Source organism: Nannospalax galili, unplaced genomic scaffold (assembly GCF_000622305.1).
Source record: "Nannospalax galili isolate Female #2095 unplaced genomic scaffold, S.galili_v1.0 scaffold408, whole genome shotgun sequence".
Lineage (NCBI taxonomy): Eukaryota > Metazoa > Chordata > Mammalia > Rodentia > Spalacidae > Nannospalax > Nannospalax galili.
The window spans coordinates 273,879-279,878 of NW_008358662.1; the positions used below are offsets into that span (position 1 = coordinate 273,879).

General features: G+C 39.8%; 1 protein-coding gene across 3 annotated transcripts in view; it reads right to left on the reverse strand.

Annotated features, from left to right (window-relative positions):
* Positions 1-6,000, reverse strand: part of Wdr33 (WD repeat domain 33) — a 130,528-nt gene that overhangs the window by 96,414 nt on the left and 28,114 nt on the right. The window lies entirely within an intron of this gene.

Genomic DNA, 6,000 nt, shown 5'->3' on the forward strand with positions numbered 1-6,000 from the left:
TTTTAATATTGTTAAACTATTTTATATAGTTCACCTAAAATTTGTTTTATTTGTCTTTTTAAGACAGGGTCTCAGCCAGGTATGGTGGCAAAGCACTCAGGAGGCAGATGCAGGCGGATCTCTGTGAGTTCAAAGCCAGCCTGGTTATGTATGGTGAGTTCTAGGACAGCTGGGGCTACAGGGAGACCCTGCCTCAAAAAGACAAAAAAAAAAATTTTTAATTAAATGAGACAGACGAAACAATAACAGAAAGCAAGTAACCATTGAAGCTGGGTGCTGGGGATGGATAAAAAGCACCAACCAAAGGGCTGGAGAGATGGCTCAGCATTTAAAAGCATGAGGTTAAGAGCACTGGCTGCTATTCCAGGACCCAGGCTCAGTTCCCAGCACCCACATGGTAGCTAACATGGAGTCCTCAAGTTCCAGGGGATCTGATGCCCTCTTCCTGGACTCCACAGGTTTACATGATGTGGTGCATTTACATACATGCTGACAAAACACTTATATACGTAAAATAAAAATGAACTTAAAAACTTAATTTTAAAAAATTAATTTTTAAAAAGGCCCAGCCTTAATCCCAGTACTTGGCCCAGAATTTTGGAGGCAGAAGTGGGTATATCTCTGCGAGATCAAGGTCAATCTGGTTTATATAGAGAGTTGCTGGTCATCTGGGGCTACTGGAAGACCTAGTCTCAAACAAACAAACAAGTAACAAACAAAATTTAAAAAGGCACCAACCAAGACCCAAATCAAGGATCTATGGCATGAATGAGGTCCAATGCAAAAAACTAAATAAGGTCCAATGCAGAAAACTAAATAAAACATGTTGTACAAGGGCTGGGCATATAGTTTAGTTGGTAGAATGCTTGCTTGTTCCATTCCCAGAACCACATAAAAACTGCTACGGTGGCACATACCTGTAAATCCCAACACTAAGGAGGTAGAGGAAGGAGGATCAGAAGTTCAAGGTCATCCTTGGCTACAAAGTGAATTAAGGGCCAATCTGGAATATATGACTCATCTTAAAAATAATAATAAAGCCAGTCATGGTGGCACACATCTTTAATCCTAGCACTCAAGAGGCAGAGGCAGGTGAATCTCTGTGAGTTCAAGGCCAGCCTGGCCTACCTAGTGAGTTCCAGGGGCTACAGGGAGACCCTGTCTCAAAAAAAAAGACAAAAAAAGGACCAAAAATAGTAGTAGTAGTAGTAGTAGTAGTAGTAGTAATAATAATAATAATAATAATAATGGGGATGGAGGGATAGCTCAGTGGTTAAGAACAGTGACAGCTCTTGCAGAGGATCCAGTACCCACATGGCAACAAACAACTGTCCATGACTCCAGTTCCAAAACAGGCCCTCTTCTGGCCTCCGTGGGCACTGCATAAACATGGTGCATTTACATGCATACAGGCAAAGCACTCATACAGTACACATAGAAATTAATTGATTAAAATAATAACAACAAAGCATGGTGGTACATGCCTTAATCCCAACACTCAGGAGACAGAGGCAAGTGTGGATCTCTGTAAGTTTTGAGGCCAGCTAGTACTACAGGGAAACCCTGTCTCTAAAAAGAAAAACAACAAAAATACCCAGTTCTAGGACCAGCAAGATGGCTCAGTGAGTAAAGGTGTTTACCAAGTCTGACAATCTCCAGAACCCACATGATATGAGATGAGAACCAACTTCTACAAGGTTGTCCTCTGACCGCCACCCACATGCTGTGGCACAGTAGGTTCACACATATACACACAATCAATGTAATAATTTTTAAAATCCAGTCCTAAATTAAACAAAAACAAACCTCCTCAGTTATCATGAGCAGGCTTCACCTATGCCTTACACGCTTCAGCTTCACATCAAGCAAACCATTAAACTACCTGGCCAGTACAATGTCCTGAGTACAACCCCCAGCACCACAAATAAAACAGCTTAGCATAAGGGTGCATGCATGTAATTCCAGCACTTGGAAGGTGCAGGAAGGAAGATCAGGAGTTTAACGTCATCCCTCTGCTACATAATGAGTTTGAAGCCAGTCTGGGCTAACATGAAACCCACTCTCAAATTTAAAAAAAAAAAAAAAAAAAAAAAAAAACAAGTAAATAAATTGTTAGGTGTGCCTTTAGTGCCAGCATCCGGGAGGCAGAGGTAGGCGGATCTCTGTGAGTTCCAGGCCAGCTGGGGCAATAGGGAAATCTGTCTCAAAAAGACCCAAAAAAAAAAATTTTTAAATATTCAATATTATTTGTCCAAACTCACAGTAGAACTTCTTTGTTGGTGTTACGGGCCAAACTCTGGTCCCCCTCAAATTCATTTATTAAAACCGTAACTTCCAGTACCTCAGAATATAACTATTTGGCTTTAGAGCTCTGATCGAAACTGAATGTTAAGAGATTAGAATTGAGACAATACAGATGAAGGATGGCCATCTAGGGACACAGCAGTCCAAAGAGAAAATTTCACCAGGAACCAACCCTGCTCACATCTTAAATCTCCAAGTTTCACCCTTCAGAATCGTGAGGAAAATAAATTTGTATTCTGTTATGGCTCCCCTAGACAATTTGTTGACTGGCAGAGTCAAAGCAAAGTGCCTGGACATCCTAACTCTTCCAAAGGAGGTAAGATTTTAGCAATAATGACACATAAAACAGCTTTCTCTGAGAACAGAAAAGTTAACACAAATTTGAAAAATCAGTGACCCATATAGAAAGAACCTTAAAAGCCCTTGAAGTTATTCTTCAAGCTTCATGAAGTCAGATCAAACTACAAATAACTAGATTCATTAAGCAGATACAGAGAAATAAGAGCTTCATTCTTTTGAAAATGATTTGCAATCATTACAGTACAAGTACAGTAAGAGAATGTCAAATTTAAACTAAAAGTTGGATTTCCCCCAAACATAACTAAGACAGAAAGTAAGAAAGGGGGCATGTGGGTTGGAAAAACTGACTTTTTTTTTTTTTGGTCTTTTTTGAGACAGGGTCTCCCTGTAGCCCCAGCTGTCCTGAAACTCATTAGGTAAACCAGTCTGGCCTGGAATTCACAGAGATTAAAGGTGTACACCACCACACCTGGCCACAAATGCAATTCTTAAAAGTTATGAAAAATTTAACCTTTTAATTTCTATTTTTTATTTTATTTTATGTGTTATGAGTGTTTTGCCTTCATGTATGTAAGTGCATCATGTGTGTGCAATACCCAAGGAGGCCAGAAGAGGGTGTTGCAATCCCTGGAACTCGAGTAAAGAAAGTTATTAGTCACCTTAGGGTCTCTTAAAGAGACCCTAAACCTGAAATTACAGTAATAAAGTTACATATGCAAGAGCTAAAATAAACTTCTAAATTTGAGCACAAAAATAGAAAAGTATTCATTAGAGATAAAATTCAAACTCTCCTCTTTCTTTCTCCCTTCTGCTCCCCTCTCCCTCTCCCTCTTTCTCTCTCTCTCTCTCTCTCCCCAAAGAGTCTAAAAGTTTAAAAATACAGAAAAGGACTGAAGAGATGTCTCAGCAGTTAAGAGAACCCAAGTTCAGTTCCCAACACCCACATTGGGTACCTCAAAACCACCTGTAACTCAAGCTCTAGGGACCCAGTGCCCAATTCTAGCCTCCACAGAGACTCACACACATAGCATACATACACAATAGATACAAACACATAAAAAATAAATCAGCCAGGAGTGATGGAGCACAACTTTAGTCCCAGCACTCAGGGAGGCAGAGGCAGGCAGATCTCTGTGAGTTCAAGGCCAGCCTGGTCTACAAAGTGAGTTCAAGGCCAGCTGGCACTACACAGAGACCCCTGTCTCAAAAAGACCAAAAATATCAGGCTAGGGAGATGGCTCAGCGGTTAAGAACACTGGTTGTTCTTGCAGAAGACCCAGGTTCAAATCCCAGCACCCACATGGCAGCTAACAACTGTCTGTGACTCCAGTTCTAGGTGATCAAATGGCCGCTTCTGTCCTCTATGGGCACTGCACGATACGGGTGCACTTACCTACATGCAGGCAATACACTCATACACATAAAATAAAAAATAATAAACAAAATATTTTGTTTTAAAAAAAATCATTTTTTAAAGTGGAAGCCAGGTGTGTGACACATGCTTTTAATCCCAGCACTGGGAAGGTACAAGCAGGAGGATTTCTGTGAGACGGAAGGCTACCTAGTGAAAACCTACTTCAAAAAAAAAAAACAGCCAGGCGTGGTGGCACATGACTTCAGTCCCAGCACTCAGGGAGGCAGATGCAAGCAGATCCCTGTAAGTTCAAGGTCAGCCTGGTCGACACAGTGATAGCTGGGGCTACAGGGAGACCCTGTCTTTAAAAGACAAAAAAAAAAAAGGTTAAGAGGCTGGTGAGATGGCTCAGCAGCACTGGCTGCTCTTGCAGAGAACCGGGTTTAATTCCCAGCACCCAAATGATGGCGGACAACCATCCATTAACCCCAGTTCCAGAGTATCCAACACTCTCTTCTGACTTCCATGGACACTGCAAGGTATGGGTGTACCTACTTACATGCAGGCAATACACTTACATATATATAAAATAAAAATAGTAAAAAAAAGAAGTTAAGGGGGGCAGTGAGATGGCTCAGCAAGTAAACTGCTTGCTGCACAAGCCTGAATGACGTATATAGGGTTCAACTCCTAGAACTCATGCAAAAGTGGAAAATGACCAACTTAACAAAGTTATCCTACTTACACACACACACACACACACACACATACACACTCACATCATGCATGTACATGTGTGAACTCACAAATAATAAAATTATTTTTTTAAAAAGTCCGCCCCAAAAAGGACTAAAAAGCTGTAACATAGCGAGGGCATGCCACATTTCTCATAAAACAATCATTATCATAAACATCACTAGTGTCTCAAAAGTGGATGGAGCAACTTAGACCTGTAACTCTAGCTTTAGAATGAGGCAGGAAGATCAGGTTTAAGGCCAATCTGGAGTTATACTATGAGTTCTAGAACAGCCTGGGTTACCGAGCAAGCTACCCCAACTCAAAAAAACTAAACCACAATTATTCAAAACAACAATTTCAACATAACAGAAAAATATTTTCCACAACTCTAATACTAAAAACTCAACGTTTTACCACTGGAATAAAGGCATGCATCACCATGCCCAGCCAATTTTGTTTTTATGTAGACTTTTTATTATTATTTATTATCATTCCGCATGTGCATACACATGGTTGGAGGTCAGAGGACAACTTTGTGGAGTTGGTTCTTTCCTTTCCACCTTTAAGTCAGTTCCAGGGAGTCAATTCAGGTCACCAGACTTGCTCAGCAATCACTTTCACACTAAGCAATCTCACCAACCCAACTAAGCAATATGCTTTGTTATATACAAGATTTTTACTTTTTTAAAATATGACTTTTTTGCCTGCATGTAAATGCACCACATGCGTGCAAGTAAGGGGGGCGGTGCAGAAAGGGGTAGCAGGCAGATCCCCTGGAACTCCAGGGGCACCATATGGGCACTTGGAACCGAATCCATCTTTTGCAAAAGCAATAAGCTCTTAACCACTGAGCCATCTCTGCAGCCCATAGCAATATGTTTTTTTTTATCAGCTAATGTATATTTATTTATTTAATTTTTTTTAATTATTTAATAACCACATGATTAGAAGCATTTCATTACAGCATTAACATATTCAATAACAATTTCCAGAGCAAAGATGCTTCTCTTTCAAAATTAGCTGTAAAATTTGAGGTTCACAGTTAAATTAATACAGTTATACAATATTGAACTCAGTATAACCCTTATAAGACATAAAATTGAATGAGGTTTTAACTGTGACCCTCAAAATTTACAGCCAATTTTGAAAGAGAAGCATCTTTCAAAAGTGGCTATAAAATTTTAGGTTCACAGTTGAATTAATACAGTTATACAATATTGAACTCAGTATAACCCTTATAAGACATAAAATTGAATGAGGTTTTAACTGTGACCCTCAAAATTTACAGCCAATTTTGAAAGAGA